Raw genomic sequence first — 24,824 nt, forward strand, 5'->3', positions numbered from 1 at the left:
AAAAAGATTTAAAGAAAATCAACGTATTTTGACTTGCTTCGATAAATATATCTATATATAAATGCCATAAAATCACTTAGCTATAAAAAATAATACTATTAAATGGGTAGTCCTATTCTTCATTGTTAAGAATTTATCCATATTTATATTTTAAATTCCATGTATTTTTTAAATAAAAGGATTTTTTTTCGTAACGCATTTTGCGCCCTAAGCTTAAAGCGTTGCTGCTGCTAATTTGCAATTTATCAAATACGGATTCACAAAGGGGCATAATTAATGTCTCTTTTTTATTGCGTGCTGTTAACCAAAATTAGTATTTTTGGTCCTCCGTCGGTAAAAAAAAGCACATATTCACTTATAAGCTTTCCCCGTTAAACAAAAAATCCAGTCAACCGATTTTTTTTTTTTAATTCTCTTAATGAAATACACGAGTTTTTGATTATTATATCTTATTTCTACTTTATCGACTGGATATTTTTTAAATATCTAAAAAAAAAAAAAAAGAAAAATAAAGCATTGAATGAAATAGAAAAAATTGCCGTCAGCGTCCAGTATTTACTTGAAGATATAAGCATAACATGAGCTTTCATTTTAAAAAAAAAAAACAGAAAAATCAAAGTGGTTTAAAAAAAAAAAAGGTTTTACCTTTTGGACTTTACAGGTAAATTTCCAAAACACACTTCCTTTTTTGTTTTAAATTAGAATATTTTATTCATTGATCTTTTATCTTAAATTTGTGATATATATAAAACTTTGGTACATAAATTAATTATTTAATATTTAATAGACATTTCACAATGAGGGGGGTGAATTAAAAAAAAACGTTTGTCTAAAATATTATATTCAGTTTATTGGAAAGAGCATAAAATTTCACATTGACCCTGAAAATATCGTAAAAATTGAACCAATAGAAAAATTTCGATAGATTTTTAAATTTTTTAAATTGAAAAAAAATTCACACGTAAAATTCAATTGATTTCATACTAAAAAAAATGGCTGGTTGAACGCGCACTGGTTATTTGTAAACACTGCTTTTTTAAAAATAAAAAATAATATTTCTATTATTTTTTAAACAACTTTAATAGTTTATTTTGGAAGTATATTCCCTACAGAAAATAAATAACCCACTTTAAAATGAGAAATTACGAGTTTTTTTTATATTTTATTCACAGTTTCCTGTTAGGGGTGTCAAAAATCCTCCAAAAATTCTGATACACCTTGCTATAAACTACCCTTTTTCTCAAAGAGAAATGGCAACGCCTGGGAGGGTGAACCTTCTAGAACTGCACAAAACTAAACTGCCACCACCAAACCAACAGGGATCGGGTCATTACAGGAAGTGTCTAATCTCTGTTGATTTGGGGGGGAGCAGGATAAAAATCCATAGCCGAGGTCGTTCAACCCTGACTCTGAGTGAATTGCGTAAAATAAATCCCGTTTCTTCTATTTAAAGCTCACAAAAGTTTTTCGAATACAAAATTTTTAAAGTCAAAAGACATTGGGTATATATGTCACTACAAATTAAACACAGTGTAATCCGCATAAAAGAGATTTCTTCTACGGCTCTCTTATATCCGGGTTACACTTATATCCGGGGTTATTATATCCGGGTTACACTGTACATTAACACAGGCTCTAATTTGTGACCAGAGAAAATCTCTCTTATGTCCGTTTTTCTTATAACCGGGTCTCTTATATTCGGCTTACACTGTAGTTAACTCCAAAAATCTAATGTCATAAAACAAAATCGAGAATTAACAAAAGTAAAATCAAAATGTCGAAAAACAAAATGAAAAAGTCACAGCAAAATTACAAAAAAAAACAAAACATTTTTTTAATTAAATCTATAAATTCACAAAAATATTAAAAGTTACAAAACTTTTGCAAAGATAAGCCGCAAATTTAAATTAGAAAGTCACAAAAACAGAAACCAAAGAAAATGACAATTTTAAGCCACCAGAATTTTTTTAAAGATACTTCAGTTAAAACACCGTATTGCTTTGCAATGTACTCGGAATCTTGGGATAATCTGCGTAGTTTAATCAACGTTAATTTAGGGTTATTTTCTTAGAATAATATTATATATAAAAAAATTAAACTCCAAAACTTAAAAATCGATACATTTATTTGTGAAAAGTGAACATGAAAATTATTGGTTTAAAAACATGGAGTATAAAACCTTTGGTAAATGCAGCAACAGCAGCAAATATTGCTTTTACGTATCGATTTTCGATTGGATAAAAGCTTAAATAATTTTTTTCAACCAACCTGAGAAGTGCTAATATTCACTCGTGCCTAGTATAAATACCCAACCACAAAGTGTTTATTTCCAATTTTAGTGCGTGATAAACATACTGCCCAGCGCTTTATGAAACATTCACAAAAAAGGTTTCATCAGTGCATAACATGCCACAGATGCGTCCAATATTAATTTAATTAATAAAAACATTTTAAATTCCTTTATCATCTTTTTCTCGTTTAAATAAAAAGGAAACTTTTCTGATATCCTGTCATTTTTTTTTTTTTTTTGGCATTTAAGAATTCATAAAACATTGTGTCTATAATATATGTTTGCTTTCATTCGTATTTGACTTACAAAGAAATCACGTGACAGTATCCAAAGAACCATTGAATTCACAATCATTATTGTCTTTCTAACCTTTTTACTTTTTCCCCCCTTCCTCTGATTCATTTTCACTCCTTATTTATTTTTCTATTATATGTTCATATATTTGATTATATCGTCTTCTATTTTTATCATGAGTTATCTCCCATATTGCTTTACTTCTGCAGTAATTTGATTAAATCGGTTATTTTTACGAATTTTAATCTTAACTGTCATTTAACATTCCCAAGTGATTTTTATTTAAAAAAAAAAAAACATAATCTATAATATAAATCTCACCTGTCTGTTTAAATGTATGAATGTATGCATGTATGTATGTATGCGAATGAACCCTTTTTCGGGGTCAACGGCCAACTAGCACCGTGTATATTTGTGTGTGTATATATATATGTGTTGGGGTGGAGAGGGCTCCCGTAAGCCGTAGTGAAGGCAACCGTTCTAGGAGAAGCAAATCTCTGATTTAAAAAACCATAAAGCGGGAGACCAGTACCCGCATTAAGCTGGTCTGCAGTTTGATTTGTTGCTGGCTATCTTGCTCTTGCTTGTTGCTGGATCTCAACATTTTGAACCGAGAGAGAGACTTAGCTGTCGTACAAAGCTAAGACTACTCCCTCAGGCATTTGGGCTCATGGATTTTAAATGTCTGAGGGAGTGACACTCGTCTGACAAGACGTTGCAATCATCATGTATGTATGTATGTCTGCCTAAAACTTTCGACAAAGGCGATGGATTTTCACGAGATCGGTATCGTTTTGAAGCTCGACCCTTCGGACGACAACTATCGAAAAATTGGCTAAAAACATTAATTACTTCACCGTCAACTAGGCACTTTTCTACAGGGAGGGATCGCTTTTTCCGCCGATATTTTTTACAGCACTCCTCTTTTCGATTTACTAACCTTAATTTAAGCCTTTGCCACTCCCGGTTTAGCGATAGACGCAACGGCAAACACATCACTTTTTTTTCATGTTCTTTTCCTCCTTCGCGGTACGGGTTCGAGCCTGCCTGCTTGCCTGCCTGTCTGTCTGCTTGTCTGCCTACCTGACTACTACCACTTTTTCTTTTTTTTTTTTTTTTGCTCAACACACACCTCCAAAGATCCGGCAACGCCGAGCACCCAGGCTAGTTTAAAACTAAAACATAAATAATCTATGCATATTAATATTTTTCAATTACCACATTTGGTTATTACATTAGTTAGCATTGCTGATTATTAATTTATATTTCAATCACGTAATAATTATTACTAATACAACCTCCCTCCTTCACCCTCTCTCTTTCTCTCTCTCTCTCTCTCTCTCTATCTATCTATATATATATATATATATATATATATATATATATATATATATATATATACTGGCTAAACAGCAGATAAAACAAAACCTATTTATTGCGTCTGTTTCTCTTATTCCTAAAATAAAAATCTTGATATTGAAAATTTATTCAAATTTTCAAAAAACTTTATAAACCTATAAAGAGAGTATACAAAATGTTAATCATTCGACAATGTGTACAAATAAAACAAAAAAAAACTTATTCTATGGAGTTTCGAAGAGTGTAATTCTTCTCATCAGAGGGAAGAGGTTTGCAAAATATATAATAAATTTTGCAGGTTAATGCATGTGTGTGTGTGTGTGTGTGTGTGTGTGTGTGTGTGTGTGTGTGTGTGTGTGTGTGTGTGTGTGTGTGTGTGTGTGTGTGTGTGTGTGTTCAAGTTATTTTCTGGACGCGGAGAACAAATATCCTGGTTTCGGTTGGTATATTATAATATATGACATCATAGTCCTTTTTTCAAAACTTCGTGACGTCATTATCAGATCCACTTGGTGGTATATGGTCTAGGCTATCAGCAGCAGTTTCGTCTAGTTTTCAGTTTGCTAACGGTTTATTCTTGCGTAGTTCCAAATTGCCGGGGAAATTATCCAAAAGGCTAAGTACATATATTTTGTTTTCCTAAAGATAAGGAGCAAGTCTCAATTTGGATACGTGCCATTAGAAGGGAAAATTTTATTCCAACCAAATATAGTAAAGTAAGTAATGTTATTTAAACATATATTTAATTAGAACTGTATTCAAGTACTTTCATAACGTTTGATAACATTGTTAATATAAATTAAAATACTTTCATAACGTTTGATAACATTATCAGTATAAATTAAAGAAACAATACTATTTATTGCTAATACAGCAACTATTATGTCGATATTTTTAACTGTTTATTTTCTTATAAGGCTAAAATGTTTATCAGGAAGGTTGGAAATTTTTACATGAGAATAATTGTCAAAATGTTTTTTAATAATAAATAAAAACTTTCATTGAGTATTTCCAAATATTTTAAAGTTCTATATTTTTTCTAAAGTTGGCTTGAAAATTTTTCACCACGCGGCTATTAATGAAATTAGCTGTGACTGAACGCTATATATTAAAATTGATTGTTTCTTGTTAGAATTATAAACAAATAATTTTTACATGAGAATATTTGTCAAAAACATTTTTTTTAATTTATTTACTTTCCTCCCCACGAGGACACAGTTAGACACAAGGTCGGTTTTTAATGTGGCAAAATCTAGCTCTGAATAGAAACAAATTAAAATGAAAATTGTCTCAGTCATGTAATATTTCTCTTCCATTGACCGAGGACAGAACAAATGAAGTGTAGTATCAGAACAGATACTACACTGTGATTATTATTATTATTATAAATGTTTGTTTACTATCTTTTCTTAGATTTTAGCAATAGTTTACATTATGGTATGAATGTCTTCTTTAATTATGTTTTTAGGTATGTGAACATCATTTTCGGCCTGAGGATGTAATAAAGGAGAAGTCAAGATTCGATGATAAAACGTTGTGAAATAAACACGCAAGATTAGTCCGAATAATCTCTAAAGTTCCAAAAAATGACATTCAACCCATGTGATTTTTCTCTAAATTAAATTAAAAAAATATTTCTGCACTAGTAACATTTGTTTGTTTGTATTTATATTATTTTTTTTATTTCAATTTTTTGTATTTTATCGTTTGTTTTCATTCTTAAAATTATTTATCGAAGGATTTCACTTTTAACATTATTCATGGTTGGTGTTTAATATGTTGTTTTAATTCTTTGTTTTCTAAATTCATAATTCAGTTTTATCAGTATTAAATTGTATATTGCTTTAAAATTACTTAATTTTACATAGATAATATTTATATTTTATATTGAATGAAGTTCAGTTTCAGCATTAATCGGGCTGTGTTCCTTTTTCTTTTTAAAAATGTTTTATTGCTCTTTTTAAATGGCCCTCATATAGTACTGACAGTCTGATAAATCTTACCTACATTGTCTGCAGACATGTTTCAGTTAACAGGCCTTCTTCTTACTCTCAGTGGCCGTGGTATAACACTCTAAACTAATGACTTGATCTATTTATGAATGTAATAATTGAAAGAGAAGTGACTATGATAATAATTTAAGATCTTTTTATGAATATTTTGCTTCGAGACATACAATAAATTAAAGTGTGACACGAGTTTTATATTATTTAAAGTTATAGTTTAACTCCAAATTTTGGAAAAAAAAAACATTTAAAGACTAGAATAATGAGCTATTTCTCTGGAATCTGATTCATATAAGGATCTATAAAATAAGTGCATTGTGAAACACTGTAACAAAGTATAGAACATCTGTGATCATTTTTTATATGAACAATATGAGAGAAAATGACGTTGTGTTTTTGGTCTCTATGTCTCACTTGTGTTCATAGAGTCTCATGTCCAGATTACGTTGAGTTTCTATCTCGTATCATTCTAGTATATTAATACTAGAATGGCACAAAATTAGGCCACGCACGTCCTTAGATTTGATAAGGATTGAGATTTAAATGTCCAATACAGTGTAAAGCGCCGGTCGTACGCATGTGTGTCGAAATAATAGAAAATCCACTGTTTAAAAAGCACTATATATACATTGGCTTTCTTCATGATTGTTATATTTATATATTTATGCATTTTACTTCTATTAATACTTTCTTTTATTATTTAGTCATTTATTTTTTGGTCTGCTTAATTATTTTATATATATGTGTGTGTGGGGGGTGCATATAAATACATATTGTGTATAAACACACACACATACATATATATATATATATATATATATATATATATATATATATATATATATATAGTCATCCACATACAGTACTGTTTCGCTGTTTCACAGCTCATCAATGCGGCTAGACAGGCAACCACTTTAAGCCAGGATTGCCTCCGTTCAGTTTCGAAAGACAAAAGATAACCCCTGTAGGAGGCAGCTTCGCGTGTAATTTCGAGGTAAAGGTCGCGCAATCACCAACCACACCTCTCCTGAATCTGCTTTGTTTGAGTACAGTGGTAAAGAGATGTCTAGGACGACTGGAAACAATGCCGACGAGATAAGCGCATACAGCGCCTGGAAGTCCCAAATGGTTACCCATTTAGTACTGACCAGGTTCAACGTTGCTTAACTTCAGTGATCCCGCGAGAACCGGTGTACCAACGTGATTATGCCTCAAACACACACTTTTTTATTTTTATTTTTATATATATATATATATATATATATATATATATATATATATATATATATATATATATATATATATATATATATATATATATATATATATATATATATATATATATATATATATATATATGCTAACTGAATTCAGAATGACTGATGGCCGTTGGAGAGAGTGTGTGCTCCGTTGAATGTAATTCTACGTTTGACATTACGTTTAATCGACCTTTCTTTTTCCTTTAGCTCTGCAAGTTTATTTCTAAGGGTTATTTTATTTAAAAAAAAAAAAAAAAAAAAAAAAAAAAAAGTTAATTTTCAATGATTAAAACGTGACTTTACAACGTGACACGCATAAGGATTGTCTTTGTCAGGCGATTCAAATAAGCTGTCATGTGATCCAAGTGATGTCACTTACCGCCCTAAATTTCATTGAGGGTAATAGCTGACGACCGGTTTAAATCCGACCCTTCCTTGATTAAAAATTAAATAGAATCTGCAAGGCAGTAAAACAAAAATAAATAAATAAATAAAAACGAAAGATTCTATCCTCTACTGAATATAGCTCACGTCACTGATGACGTCATAGCTGACCTACTGTAACCGACTTCGTAATCGGTGGTTGTCTATTTCGTATACATAAAAAAGATGGGAACAAAATTGGTTTTTAACATTTATTTTTATTGAAGCTAAGGATCAAAGAGGAGAATATTTCTGTCTAGACGTAATTAAACTCATTGCTTAAGATGTTACTGGTGTGATAACCGATCAAATGCGTACTATTTTATACCATTATGTTAGAATGTTATACGCACTAATAAAGGTAAACGAACGGGAGGAGCATATGAGTGTATCATGACGAACAAACATATACAGCGTGGAATGATAAAATGTCGCCCTAAAGAAAACAACACTACAGCTTTATTTTTAAACTTTTAATAAAAAAATCAATTCAGGTAACTTGATTATGTAGTAGAGCTGACATATATTCAATGTAGCCGTCTTCAGCCTCAATCACCGCCTCAATACGGGTTCGGAAGCGAGAGCATGCCTTTTCCACAAGCGCCGGCGGGAGGTCGGCGAATATTCGGTGAGTGGCGGCGATCAGGCTAGCTTTGGTGTTATGGGAGGTCATGTCGGTGAGGTTCTCGACGTATGACATAACAAAGTAGTCCAGCGGGTTCAGGTTAGGAGAGGAGGAGAGCCAGTGAGAGGGCACAAACTTGTAGCACTTCTTCTTCTGTTGTTGTTGTTGTTGTTGTTGTTGTTGTTTATATCAAATTTCACTCAGCGCTTCTAACGGATATAAACAACAAAAAAACTACCCAGATTTTCAAAATGTGCGACCACGCGTCACCTATCCGGCTTCATAAACCCTCGCAGTTAACAACATCACGTGGACTTTACATCGAACTATCTTCCACTCTACATCATTTCGAAGAAAAAAAAAAAAAGATTGACAAAGGAGTCTTACTCCGAAATATATTTCTTAAAAAATAAACACTCGTTTATTTTATAAATAAATTCGCGTTGCAGTTTTTAGCTTCAAACGTATTTGTACGTATTTTATTCTTCAAATTTCACTCAGGGCTTCTAACGGATGTAAACAAAAAGAAAACTATCCAGATTTTCAAAATGCGCGACCACGCATCACCTATCCGGCTTCATAAAAACCTCGCAGTTAACAGCATCACGTGGACTCTTCATCGAACTGTCTTCCGCTCTACATCTTTTCGAAGAAAAAAGAAAAAAAGATTGAAAAAGGAGTCTTACTCCGAAATATATTTCTTAAAAAATAAACACTCGTTTATTTTTTAAAAAAATTTCGCGTTGCAATTTTTGGCTTCAAACGTATTTATACGTATTTTATTCTTCAAATTTCACTCAGCGCTTCTAACGGATATAAACAAAAAAACTATGCATATATATATATATATATATATATATATATATATATATATATATATATATATATAACAGATTCAAGGGGGATAACTTTAAGAAAATCATACACAAGGAAATGAAAAATTAGGCCTAAAAGTAGACGTACTAACATAAAAATAACAAACTTCCTGAGCGTCATGTTAAATTTAGATAAAAATACATATGAACCCTACTTAAAAGATAACGCTAATCCAATATGCTTAAATCCTAATTCCAATCACACCCACCCCATCAATTATAAAACAGATTCCTAACTCGATGGTAAGTAGACTCAGCAATAACTCAAGCGATGAAAATGTATTTAACAAGTCAATCAACATCTACGACACTACCTTAAAAATAGTGGATACAAAAGTATTTATATTAAATATAAGCAACAACACATCGATAACTACAATAAAATTTAAAATAGAAGAAAAAGAAATATAATCTGGTATAGGGCGCCATACAATCAAATGTTAAAAACAAAACTTGGCGAGAAAGCGAGAAGCACTTCCCCGTAACCAATCCCTTACACAAAATTTTCAATAAAAATAACCTAAAGTTATCATGCAGCTGCTGCGAAAATTTACAGATGATAATTAAAGCACATTATAACAAAATATTAAATAAAAGCAATAAAAGCAATAATAACAAAATAAACAAAAAAAAGTGAACAAAATGACAAAAATAAAACTAACACAAAGCACAAAAATGTAACTAGTAGAATAATAATAATAATAATAATAATAATAATAATAATAATAATAAAGACGGGCAGAAATGCTGCGTAGGTGTATATATATATGCATACATGCGTGTATGTTTGTACTAGCAAAGGGCTGTGATTCCCATACCTATCATTACACTCTAACTGATCGACGACCAGACATTAACTTTAACACCAGTCCTAATAGAGAAGATTTAACACGTGTGAGGTACCGAAACTCTCTAAAAGAATGGAGCGAAATGTGAGTTTTTCTTTTTTAAAAACAAAAAAAAGTTGATTATTACTTCGAATTTATTTCAGGAAGCACTCTCTATTGCGATATAAATGTATAATTCTGTCTGTCCATTTGAATTTGACTAGTACAAATCCTCTAACATGAATGCGAAAAGTGACCAGGCGGGCGACTGAGGAATAACTTAGCTGAATGTTGCTCCGAACTTGTAACCGGAAACAGTCCTTTTTGCGATATCAACGTGGAAATTGCCCCTAGACAAGGTTCAAAAGAGAGTCGCCAATCTGATAGGCCCTGAACTGGCATCTACGCTTCAGCCTCTGTCCCATCGACGAAACGTTGCATCCCTCTGTCTGTTCTACAAGTATTTTAATGGTGAATGCTCTGAAGAACTGCAGACACTTGTGCCCCCACGACGTAGACACCCTCGACAAACCCGACAGGCAGTTAAATCCCACCCCCACACAGTAGAGATCCCTAGATGTAGAAGATCTTTCTACTCCAGTAGTTTCTTCCCCAGAACCGATAGACTCAGGAATTCCATTCCAGGTCCCTGCTTCCCCAACTGTACTGACATGCAGAAGTTTAAGTGTAACGTGCACCGACATCTTGCTGCCCAAATCCCAACATAATGCCCCAGTAGCTGCTGCCCCTGATAGTAGCCCCCTACACCACAGTGGCAATGTGCCTTGTTTGGGGTGAAAATGTAATAAAAAAGACTTAGAACGAGGGAATTAAATACTACCACAGCATCAGATGAAATTGCCTTCCTCGTCTTCTTCCAATCCAACATTTCTAGCGACTAACCAGTATGGTGTAAGGTAGACCTATCATCAAACGCCTTCTGTCAGAGCATTACTACCGACTTTTACTAAGTAGAATACTTAGTTAAAAATTATATTTAGTTTTATATATATATTTTTTTCTATTTAATTGTTTTGTTTTTTATTTCTTTTTAACTTCTGTTTATGCCTTGTATGTATGTGTGGTAGTGCACGATACCTCCTGTATACATGGGAGCCAAACACCATACCTGCGTCGGAACAACAAGTAAAACAATTCTGGGCTCGGTGTTGCTACAAACACCAAAATATGAAAAATATCAAGTACAAATAATTCAAACCATGGGACCCAGAAGAAAGATCTGGGTGTCATGATCGGTAGGTGCTCCTTCGGAAGCCAGCATGGAGGACCCGGTCGTCATCCTGCGAATGTTGGCCAACTTCCTAATTTCAGAAACTCAAATAACATGGACGCTGAATAGGTAAGCATAATCTCTAATTTCAGGGAACAAAATGATACCGAACAAACACAGCACAGCCGTGATAATCATCAAAATGGGAAAAAAAACCGAAGAAATGGATAGCAAAAGAGAATAGACTCGTAATGGAATGCTATTATAGAAGTCATCCTGAATATAGATATGGAGGTTATCAGAAACGAATGAAAGAACTATGGGGCCTATCCAGTGACCACCAAACGACAGAACAAAGAATTGCGGACCAAGCAAGACTGATACTCAAGAAAGGTTGGCTCTCTAAACTAGAACTAGCAGAAATTTAGCGAAAAATAAATGAGGAAACTGAACAAGAAACACCCCCCAATGGAACTGCTCGTAGAAAACACCCACAAGTTGAAGCCTCACAAGTAAAAACACCAAAGGCCCAGGACCTACGAAGACCGAAGACGACAAACGTTGAAACCGAGAACAATGAAACAGAACTAACAGAGAATAAAGCAAATGAAATAAATAAAATAACACAGTTTATGAACGAGGAAAAAACAAAACTCCCATCGTTAAAGAACCAAGAGCAGAAGAAATTAAAAACAGAAACAGAGAAGATTAACAAGCTCATCCCACACATCCCAACAAACACAATCGCAAACTTAAACAACCTCATTTACGCAGGCGCCAAAATGGTAAGTATGAATCTCAAATCAGAAAAACAACCTGGGACCAGCGGACCGACAAAACCTGGATGGGAAATAAGACTAGAAACCCAAATACAGAAACATAAAAAACAAGAAGAAAGCAATGTGGAGAAAACGGAATATTGGAAATGTAACTGGCAAGGAGAGGCTAAACAAGAAACGTCAAGAACTGGACAAAAAAATAAAAGCAAAAGAAGCGAGATTGAGACGATATAGATATAAATCTGAACAATGCAAACAAAACAGAACATTTGAAACTAATGAACGCCAATTCTACCAAAATGTGAACGGAGGAAAAACAAAAACAGAACAACCAAATCCGACAGAAACAAAACTCTACTGGAGTAATATATGGGAAGAGCGACGAGATCACAATAGAAATGCCGAATGGCTGAAAGACATGAAAGAAGAGTTACAACAAATAGAAGAAGGAACAGTGAATGAAATCAACAAGGACACCCTAAAGAAAACCATAGGAAAAATGGCAAACTGGAGAGCACCAGGGCACGACGGGATACATGCATACTGGTTCAAAAAATTCACAACCTTACACGAAAGGCTAGCCCAAAACCTGAGATGTTGTATACAGGAAGCAAACGTGCCAGACTGGATGACAAAAGGTAGAACCACACTGCTACAGAAGGACAGGGGGAAAGGAATCGTCCCCAGTAATTATAGGCCAATCACGTGCCTACCCACCATGTGGAAGATACTGGCAGCACAACTGAGGGAACAAATCTACCACTCACTGAATAACCGTGGACTCATCCCCGAGGAACAGAAAGGATGGCAAAAAGGGAAAAGAGGAACATATGATCTGCTATGTGTTGATCAAAAGATCCTAAAGAGGTAAAAAGGAGGAGAAAATTTAGCCATGGCATGGATCGACTACAAAAAAGCGTACGACAGGATCTCCCAAGGATGGATAATACAATGCCTAAAAATGTATAAAATACCAAGCGGGATCATCAATGTAATAGAAAATGCAATGAAAACATGGAGACTGGAACTCACAGCAGATGGACAACACATAACAGAAATTAATATACAAAGAGGCATCTTCCAAGGAGACTCATTATCACCATTACTGTTCATCATAGCCATGATGCCCTTGAATAGTATTCTGAGAAAGTGCCAAGCCGGATACAAGTTCCCCAATACAGAGGAAAAAATGAACCACCTGATGTACATGGACGATCTGAAACTTTTTGCTAGGACCGAAAAGGAGCTAGAGACACTAATTAACATTACCAGGATCTTCAGCCGAGATATCAAAATGGAATTTGAAATGGAAAAGTGCGCACTACTAGTGTTAGAGAATGGATAGAGAGAGAGAGAGAGAGAGACAGACAGGGAGAGAGAGGAGAGATAAATTATAGTGTAGACACGTTGACCGGAAGTAAAAGATCAGCTGATTTGATTGCGTGTGAATCATGTGATCAGATTAGCTGAATCGTTGAGATTTGATTTGGACTCAGAAGACAACGGACGTCTTCCCGTTGTCTCCTCCTCTTCACTGGGTTGGGGGGCGAACGCTGACGTGTGTAGAAGAAGAACCCACACAGGCCGATTTCACTTTCCAATTTCTGCAGGACATCTGGGAAAAGTGAAATAAACTATAGAACTAATTCCTTGTCTTGGAGTGATTGAATCCAAAAACAGGTATCAAGTCTCCCTCCAGGACGAGAAATTCCAGATGGTCCAACATCGAAGAAGCAGGGGTAGGTTCTGAAAATACATGTCACTCACACACGATTCCCTTTATGATACAACATAAATATATAATATAACACGTCATCTCTTCTAATCCATTATTAGAGATGACGCAACAAGCACTCAACCCTTTATTATAGAGCAACAACGTAACACTAGTTATAAAAAAGGGAAAACTGGAAACGACAGAAGGCATGGAACTACCCAACCAAACAGAAATGAGGGCATTAGGAGAACAAGACGACTATAAATACTTGGGAATTCTGGAAGCGGACACCATCTGAGCAACAGAAATGAAAGAGAAAATTGGAAAGGAATACCTCAGGAGAACAAGAAAACTCCTGGAAACTAAATTATATAGCAGAAACCTAATAAAAGGTATAAATACATCGGCAGTGTCACTAGTGAGATATGTTTTTAGGATAGACAAAAGAAGAACTGAGACAGCTCAACCACCAAAAACCAGGAAACTCATGACCATGAATAATGCACTACACCCAAAGGATGATATTGACAGACTCTACGTGAAAAGGAAAGACGGTGGGAGAGGACTGATCTCTACAGAAGACTGTGTCAAGGACACAAAAAAGAACTAGAAAAATACGTAATGCAAAGCACTGAAACGATAATTATGGCAACGAGAGACACGGAAAAAAACAATAAAACAGAAAACAGAGAGACAAAAAACAAAACGAGAAAAAAGAAATGGGAAGAGAAACAACTCCACGGAAGATTCATAAGAATGACAAAAGATGAGAACAACGAAAACACCTGGACATGGATGCGAAAAGGACATATAAACCGAGAAACTGAATCTCTAATAACTGCAAATATAGCGATACAAAATAATTTAAAAATTGGCAATAACAATAACAATAAAATAAAATAAACATACATTAATTATATATATATATATATATATATATATATATATATATATATATATATATATATATATATAAACTAAAATAATATCCGAATCATAGAAAAAATCACATCTAACTACACCTAGGTTGAAAATAGGTCAGCTTACTTAGATATCTACTCTTCCCATGAAAAACAGACACAAAGGAAGGGGTGAACCTAAAGTCAAATGTACCTTTGTCCTGTAAGTGCTTGCAGCATATTGTTTTTAAAATATAATTTCCATCGACATTGATGACTCGTAAACTACAAAACACGTTTCAGTGGATAATTATATTTTAAAAACAATATATATATATATATATATATATATATATATATATATATATATATATATATAGTAATTTATAAAATATATATGGCGATTAAGCTACACTGAATATTCTGCGTTTCATCCACTATAGGATTCGTCAGGCTTATGCGCATAAGCCTGACGAATCCTATAGTGGATGAAACGCAGAATATTCAGTGTAGCTTAATCGCCATATATATTTTATAAATTACTAACTAGCTCTACCTACGTATTGAGCACTTTTGAAGTAAATACTTAAAGTTTACGCATAAATCTATACTTTCGTATATAAAATTTATGTGAGTAAATGAAGTAGTTATATATATATATATATATATATATATATATATATATATATATATATATATATATATATATATATATATATAAAGAGAGAGAGAGAGAGGGGAGGGATGAATGTTTCACATTTTGGCAGGTTCAACAACTCTCGGATGTTCGTTTTTTTTTTTTTTTTCATTCTTTGCCGAGAAATTAATCGTATGTCATGAAGCTGAATGACGGCCGCCCTGTTCAGCAATTCGCTTTGAAACAAACACAAAACCTTACAAAACAAAAGAACTACACGAGACAGGTGTACAAAAGAATATAAAATATGCAGGTGTGTTTTTTTTTTCGTCAGATGGATGTGTACGGCAGGGAAGAACTCAAGAATCAGGTACAGGTGGTATAAAAAAATCATAAATAAAACAGACATACGTCGCATTTCTTCTTCTTTTTTTTTTCAGTCTTCGTTAACAAAATTTAAACAGCGCAGTTTTTATGTCCATTATTGAAATGACAACATACCATTGGCCACATTCCTTTGACGCGCCGTCTAGTGATGCAGGTATTCAAGTAGCGCATGCCATAATTACTGACACAATTGACACCAAAGGACAGTGTTCATACTTAGACATAGGTAATCAATTTCCTCTGTTTATGGCATATCAACCATTTCTACGTTTTGTATTTTGGGGTTATTGGGACGACTTCCTTCTAATAAATAGATTGGATCGGTTCCATCCATCCATGCCACTGGGTTCCCTAAGCCAAACAAGTTTATGTCAATCATCCTTTCGAGGTTGGAACAGCCAGTTCCATAGACTTGGGAGTTCAGGTTGGGTTCCAGGTCAGATTTTACCGTTAAAATCGGTCGAAAATTAAATTTTGAACGGAACTGTACATATTAATTTAAATACTTTTCTTTAATTTTCGATTTTTGTAGCGATTATTGAGGTTCCACATGTCAACGATGAGCCGCCATTTTTTCGTTTTAACTTAACGTACCTGACACTTTTATTGTTTTGCAGGAATACACGCTGTAAAATAAGTCAAAATACTAGAAACTTGTCCAGATAGTTGGAAGAGTAACTTACCTTGCCTTTGGTAACAATTGTTTGTTGCCAATTTGTTTCCTTCAACCAGCAGTCATTTTCCTTTCTTCCATAGTAGCATTTGGCAATGGATAAATATAAAATAAAATGCCAACAACTTTGCTGTTGAATGTCTTGATTTATTCTTTCTCTCCTCACCTGCTTTCCGGGAAGAGAATTTCGTAAAAGGGGATGGAGTAGAAAACGCAGCCCTAATAACCAATAATTTTTCTTCTTTGTCACTTTCAATTTCGAACTTCCTGACTGTGACGTATGTCCTGAAAATTAGTTATAACCTCTAATTTGAATTCTAAATGAAATTTTCCATTCTCTGTTTAACTTGAAGTTTATATGGAAAAGTTCTGATTTTAGCCGACAGTGACCAAGGCTGGTCCACCGGATATCGAATTACACCTTACGGTTTAGTCTTTCGGTATTTATTGAGATTTTAATAGTCTATTAGTAAGTAACATAGCTTAGTTCCGCCACAACACATCCATAACTTATATCTATACACACATATATATGCATGCGTGTGTCTGTGTGTATAGAATCAACTTACAATTGTTGTTTATGTTTTTTCTTCTGCTTTATTATTTTACTACATTATATAAACTCTTCTTCTCCGTTCTCCGAAATCTTTTCAAAAGCAGCATTCGAAAAAAAAAAATGAGCTCACAAGCACAAATTAACAAATAAGTTTCTTTTTCTGTGTCAAGTTTCAGTTCTGAATTCCTACCTGCGACGTCATGTTCCAACACTTAGCTTTAATCTCTAATTTGAGTTTTAAACGGAACCTTCCATTTTCTGTTTAATTTTAACCTTATATAACCTTTTCGGTTATAAACTTACTTTTACACACTCGCTTCTAAATATTACATTCTCCCCTGACCAGCTGAAAATGTTTGTTTTTTTTTTTAAATAATTATTAGATCAGGGTTAAGGTTTCGAATGAAGCAGATTTCATTTTTTTCCATCATATTTTCCCTTTTGGCAATGGTTTCAACCATTTGTTTGATTAAAAATTCGATAATATGCGTAAACGCTTACTTTCTTAAGTGGTCTTATGATTTTGACCAGGACTGTATATATATATATATATATATATATATATATATATATATATATATATATATATATATATATACATATATATATATACATATATATATACATATATATATATATACATATATATATATATATATATATATATATATATATATATATATATATATATATTGGGTGATATTATAAAAAAGGTCTTTCCGTTGTGTGTGTGTGTGTGTGTGTGTGTGTGTGTGTGTGTGTGTGTGTGTGTGTGTAACTTACCTTGCCTTTGGTAACAATTGTTTGTTGCCTATTTGTTTCGTCCAACCAGCAGTCATTTTCCTTTCTTCCATAGTAGCATTTGGCAATGGATAAATATAAAATAAAATGCCAACAACTTTGCTGTTGAATGTCTTGATTTATTCTTTCTCTCCTCACCGTGTGTGTGTGTGTGTGTGTGTGTGTGTGTGTGTGGGGTGTGTGTGTGTGTGTGTGTGTGTGTGTGTGTGTGTGTGTGTGTGTGTGTGTGTGTGTGTGTGACCTACGAAAACAACTAGAAAAAAGACCAGACAAGACAAAACTCTGCATCTCACTGCGTTGTTTAATAGTGTCTGAATGACCTTTGATTGAAGATTTACAAGTTACGTATTATAGATTTTTATTTTTTTTTTCACCATTGTGAGTTGGATTTTTCGGAGCATCTTTCTCGCTTTATGATTCGAGAATGAAATTAACGATCCGGTAAAAATTCATAGGTTATCTCAAACGTCTGCATTTGTTCAAAATGCATTCATTTGATTATTGCCAGATTTCTCTTGATCAGTCAAGAGTGAAATTAATGTTAGTTTCAAACATGTGCATTTGTCAACAAGAGTTAATTACTATTATATATATATATATATATATATATATATATATATATATATGTTTGTTTGTTTGTTTACGAACAGGCGATTTGAGCACTATAAAAATGGTGGCGGGTGTCTATTTATATAGACATTCCGACGAGTTATTTACGGGCGTCGATTCCATGGTCGAGTGGGAGAACTGCCGACTGTCAACATGACGGTTCTAGGTTCAATACTTGGCTCAGGAGAGATGCTAGTCTAGCGGCACTGATGAGTTGTGATACAATGAAACAGGACTGTATGTCGATGACTATATATATATATATATTGGATGGTATTATAAAAACTAGAAAAAAAGGCCAGACGTTGTTTAATAGTGTCTGAATGACCTTTGGTTGAACATTTACAAGTTACGTATTATAAATTTTTCTTCGTTTTTTTTTTTTTTTTCACCATTGTGAGTTGGATTTTTCGGAGCATCTTTCTCGCTTTATGATTCGAGAATGAAATTAACGATCCGGTAAAAATTCATAGGTTATCTCAAACGTCTGCATTTGTTCAAAATGCATTCATTTGATTATTGCCAGATTTCTCTTGATCAGTCAAGAGTGAAATTAATGTTAGTTTCAAACATGTGCATTTGTCAACAAGAGTTAATTACTATTATATATATATATATATGTATATATGCACACAAATGCACACATATGTGTATATATATAAACATCCTTATGATGATTGCAACGTCTTGTCAGACGAGTGCCACTCCCTCAGACATTTAAAATCCATGAGCCCAAATGTCTGAGGGAGAATCTATACAAATATGATGTTACAGATTCTTAGCTTTGTACGACAGCTAAGTCTCTCTCTCGGTTCAAAATGTTGAGATCCAACAACAAGCAATAGCAAGATAGCCAGCAACAAATTAAACTGCAGACCAGCTTAATGCGGGTACTGGTCTTCCGCTTTATGTTTTTTTAATCAGAGATTTGCTTCTCCTAGAAAGGTTGCCTTCACCATGGCTTACGGGAGCCCTCTCTACCCCAATACACATATATACACACACACACACACAAATATATACGGTGCTAGTTGGCTGTTGACCCAGAAAAAGAGTTCATTCGCCCTTTATAAACATCCTACATACATACATACCTACATACATATATACATACCTACATACAAACATACATACATACATATGTTTGTGTGGAAATATTCTTTATTCACTCATATTTCCTTTTTATACATACCCATCCTTATTTAAAAAGCTCAATGTAATTACAGAGCATATAATTAATAGGGCTATGACAAGAGAATATTCTTTTCATCGTTTTGACTCTCCAGTATTTATCCGACACAGTGAGACACAGTTAATCAATCGAGAACCACATCACTCTATCTAAAAACCATAAGATATTAACTGATATATACTCGAGAGTCAAAATAATGGAAAAAAATATTCTTTTGGCATCACCCTAATTATGAATAAATGACAAAAGTCTATATTCCAAATTTAATGATGTTGATCATTTTACAATTTATTCCTTTAATTCAGGTGACACTTACAATTCTTGACACTATCTGTTTCGTAACACAGAATCATTCAATTATCAATCAGTGAATCTATTTTGCCCTTAACTTATCAGAAAATATATTGATTAAAAAGCAAAAAGTAAAATACACATTAAACCACGTTAGGTGATGGCAAGTTAAAATATATAAAGTCGATGAGAAGTCGATTAAAAATTAGAATATTAAAATCGCGCCGTTGGTCGGCAGTATTGGCAAAGTCCGTCCATTACGTGCTAACACAAAGTATTACCAACTTTTTTTATTATTCATTACATTTTTATCACTACTTTAATTAATAATTGGATTTTATTTATCATCATCATCATCATCATCATCATTGGCTCACAAGGAGCTTTTACACAGGTCATCGAAGATCTCTCTTTGAAAACAACCTATGGTGTTTCCGGAAGCTGAGTGACAACAAATCTCCCCAGATTTCTAGCACTTTCCACCTCTTTCGATAATATTTGTAAATGTATTTGCGTTATCATAACAGCCGCTTACCATTGATTTCTCGCTGGTAGCGGCCATTGGTTTCAACTGGAATTTGAGTGGCATAAGTCCAGTCCCAGTTTTCTTCGCACTTATCCAGCGGAGGTCTGGTCAGTGCTCTCTTCTCGGTCTTTCCATCCTCCTCGACCTTTCTTTGCTTATTATTATTATTATTATTATTATTATTATTATTATTATTATTATTATTATTATTATTTTATAGCTTTTAAGATGCAAAAATATTTTAAATGGTATTATTAGTAGTAGTAGTAGTAGTAGTAGTAGTAGTAGTAGTAGTAGTAGTAGTATTTATGGCGCATTATTTATTTTTTTTATTATTACTGTTATTCTCCTTCTTCCATGTCGTATTCTTATATTTTATTATTATTTTTAGTGATAATGGAGGGGGGTCATAGTTGAAGATGGCGGTGATAGTTTAATTTCACCATAACGAATTCGAGTAATTCTTCTAATTCATTTTTGTTACCGCTTAATTGAGGTGAATTTGAGCCCATTATTACAACGACCTTTCAACCCGTAATCCTGGCCGATTTATAGACTAACACGATACATTGCATCGTTGAGTGTTTGCACTATTTCCGTTATTAGCGGCTGACAAACACACACGCATATTTTTTCCTTGATAGGTTTATATTTTTACGTTTTACTTTTTATTATTTTTTATCTAATTTTTTTTGTGTGTTCTTCCTATTTCCTTTTGTTGTTGTTGTTGTTGTTGTTTCTTCAATAGAAATCTGAATCCCCACCACTTTACCGTGTTCTTCCGATTAAAAACCATTTCTATTTTTAATAACATGTAACGTGACCTGTTATTAATTTCTTGTGACTCTGAATACTTGAACGATTTTCATTTACGGACTTTGTATAAGCTATATCGCCTAGAGAGGTGTTTAGTTACTAGTAACTAGCTGACCGAAGCACATTCATGAATATGTAGAGACATATTAATGCTTATGTAAAAACATGTAAAAGTATATATATATATATATATATATATATATATATATATATATATATATAGCTAGCTAGCCGCACTGATGAGCTGTGAAACAGCGAAACAGTACTGTACGTGGATTACTATATATATATATATATATATATATATATATATATATATATATATATAATCTTTTAATAAATCGATAGGTGCTTTTTCTTCAGAGGAGTTAAGGGCAGAATAGATTCATTGATTGTTATAATAATTAAATGAATGATTTTGCGCTACCAAAAAATGCTGTCAAGAATTGTACATGCCAATGTACTTAAAGGTATAAATTGTAAAACAGTCAAAATCTGGAAATTTGGAATATAGACTTGTGTTATTTATTTGTTATATGTTTTGTAATTACATTGAGCTTTATAAATTAAAGGATTGATGTAAATAAAAGGTGAAATATAATTAAATAATATACTTTCACACACACACACACACACACACACACACACACACACACATATATATATATATATTCATACGTATATTGGGCGCTATTTTATACGACATGCCAGCTGAAATAAAAAAGACCACTCGGCGAATAGAAAAAATATCCAGAAAAATCGGAAAAAATAATAACTTTGTTGTATTCAATCAGACGTGCTTCAATAATGACTTGCTGCCAAAATATACAAATATATATATATATATATATATATATATATATATTTGTATATTTGTATATATATACATATATACATATATATATTTCTTGTGTGTGTGTGTGTGTGTGTGTGTGTGTGTGTGTGTGTGTGTGTGTGTGTGTGTGTGTGTGTGTGTGTGTGTGTGTGCTTTAACACAAGCCTCGGTTGGTTCTCGACACGATTGCATTGGAAGACATAAGAGGATGGATATATCGATGAGGAGTATCATCATGTAGACCTCGACTGGAAATATGCATGGAATACCTAAATAATGAAATTATTCTCACTCAAATCCCAGAGAATTCAATCGACCGCTATCAACGAGAACGTGTTTGTAAATAGCTGTTGCCTGAACATTACGTGGTTTGCAATGGTGCTGGAAAGTACCCTGAGATTACTGGTAATTACTCGAATGAGAACTCGTAGTAAGTTATGCAGAGGAAGATAAGGATAGGAGGAGTAATAAGAGATAACAGAACGCACCAAACAATGAAAGGAAAGAGAACAACGATGATGAGATGATGAGATGATGAGATGATGAGATGAAAAAGAAATGCATTGAGATGTGCGGCATGTTTGTTTGAAGATGAAAGAGACTGAAACGGACGCAAAGGTAAAAAGAAAATTGATAATAAAGAAAAAAGAAAAATGAATAAATGAATGATACGAAGAAGATTGAATGAATAATGTGTAGAAAGAAAATAGAAGGAAAAAGGTAGAAAGATCCATGAATGAATATGATGAAACAGAACGAAGAAGAAGAAGAAGAAGAATTACCGAATAATACGAAGAATAACGAAGTTTATATAAAACAAACAAAAGTATTATAAAGAAAGGTGAAAGAATGAACGGATTAATTCATAATAGAAAAAATGAATAATACTAGAAGAAGAATGTATTAATAATACGAAGAAGCAACAGTAGAAAATAAGGAAGAAGTAGAAAATGAATGCATAATACGAAGGAAAAAGGAAGGGAAAAAGAACAGCAGCAGGAGAAGAAGAAGAAGAAGAAGAAGAAGAAGAAGAAGAAGAACCAAATAGAGACTAAAAAAGAAGAAATAAACAGCCAACAAACAATAAGAACTGAAAATAGAATTCGAATAACAACTAAAAACAAGAATAATGAATGAATAATATAAAGAAGAAAAATAAAAAAGAAAGAAGTAGAAAACGAATGAGTAAATAATACGAGGAAAAGGAGTGAAGAAGAAGAAGAAGAAGAAGAAGAAGAACCAAATAAAGTCTGAAGGAAGATGCAGGCGAGAGGAAATGAACAACAAAGTCATAACAACTGAAAATAGAATAAGAATAAGAAAAACAAAGTGATAATATAACAATTGTGGGAGGTCACATGTTGCACGGTGTGTGTCTGTACGCAAGAGCGATCGAATAAAGGTAGAAAGTCACGAGAATTTGAAGAGCTTGTCTGCGTACTGATAAAATATCTCATATCTGTTTTGTTTACAAACCAAAGAAAAACATGTTGGAATTTGCCAATTATCAAAGCCAAGTTTATTGTTTTTCTAACGTTTTTCTTACGTTGAAACCATTCATAGATTTTCTTCTTCTTTCCTCAAACCAATTTACCTGTCTGCTGCTTGTCAAAATGGCTTTTAGCGCAAGGCAGAACAAATACACTTTGCTCAATAGCTGATTCACTCTTACTGTGCGTTCGATTTCAAGTAGATCTTCTGATTCCCTGAAAAGGGCAACACGGTGTAATCTGAAAACAATCACGGTTTTTTTAATTACCACTGCAGCCTTTTAATTTGTTGCATGGTTTTAACCGTGCAGGTGTCAATTTTATTTTTTATAGAATATCCGGTGTTCGCCTCCAACTAGGTCCGGCCAATCTACAATATCAATATAATTCCTAAACAAACAACACATAAGCTAGGGGGGGGGGGTTAATGGACTAATGTTGTACGAACTCAAACAAACATATGCACAGACTCGGAGTTTATATTCATAAAACCTCCTCCTTGACTAGCTTTGTTTAGTTGTTTTGTTTTACGGCATATCAATCCTTTTCATGTTATTTAATGTCAAATTCAGTCATTTTTGAAAAGTTTTCATGCTTCGAGTTCTTCATATCTTCAAATTTTTATTCATAGTGTTTGCTTAGAATTTTTTTTGTAGCGGTAAATGGTTTTGTTTTAGATTTTGCAGAATATGATTGCGTTTTGCAAAAGAAAAAACAAAGATCATAACATCGACGATTAAGATTTGCAAAGTGAAAGGAAAAACCAATAGCATCAATGACTGAGTGTTGTTAAGAGAAAGAACAAAAAACAATAGCATCAATATTTGAGGCATTTCTGCTTAATAAGTCAGTATCTTCAGACAGCCTTATCTGGTAGCACCAGCAAACTCTTGAGTAGATAACATAGAGTTAGTCTAGAATCAGATGACCAGACCAGCATGTGATTTAGATTAGACTTTAAAAAATAGTGTTAGTTACTTATATTTCCTGTATTGTATACTGTTCTACTATATCTCTGAGAACGTTGATGTCGCACATAATGTGCGTTATAAACCTTATGTAGAGTGTAAATGTGGATTTTTATGATCATTACGCACTAATACTGTTGGAGAATATATTGTAGCAATATTAAACGTGGGTGTGTAAAAAACATGTTTTTATGACAATCGCTCCAGATATGGCATGAAGCTAATGTTAATTTAAGAAGCTAGCAAAAACAGAAGATGATTATCGCAAAGACATGAGATGCCTATTCATCTTAGTTTTGAAAATAATAAGGTAAAAAGTAGGGAAAAACAGTCAGCAGGAAGAGAATTCCACAAGCTTGTAGTTCTTGGAAAGAATTTACTGAAATAAGAAACTGTATTACAATGAGGTATTAAAAATTTTTTTTATTACATTTTCACCCCAAACAAGGCAAATTGCCA

The sequence above is a fragment of the Euprymna scolopes genome, chromosome 10 (assembly GCF_053919585.1).
Source record: "Euprymna scolopes isolate OS-2025 chromosome 10, ASM5391958v1, whole genome shotgun sequence".
Classification (NCBI taxonomy): domain Eukaryota; kingdom Metazoa; phylum Mollusca; class Cephalopoda; order Sepiida; family Sepiolidae; genus Euprymna; species Euprymna scolopes.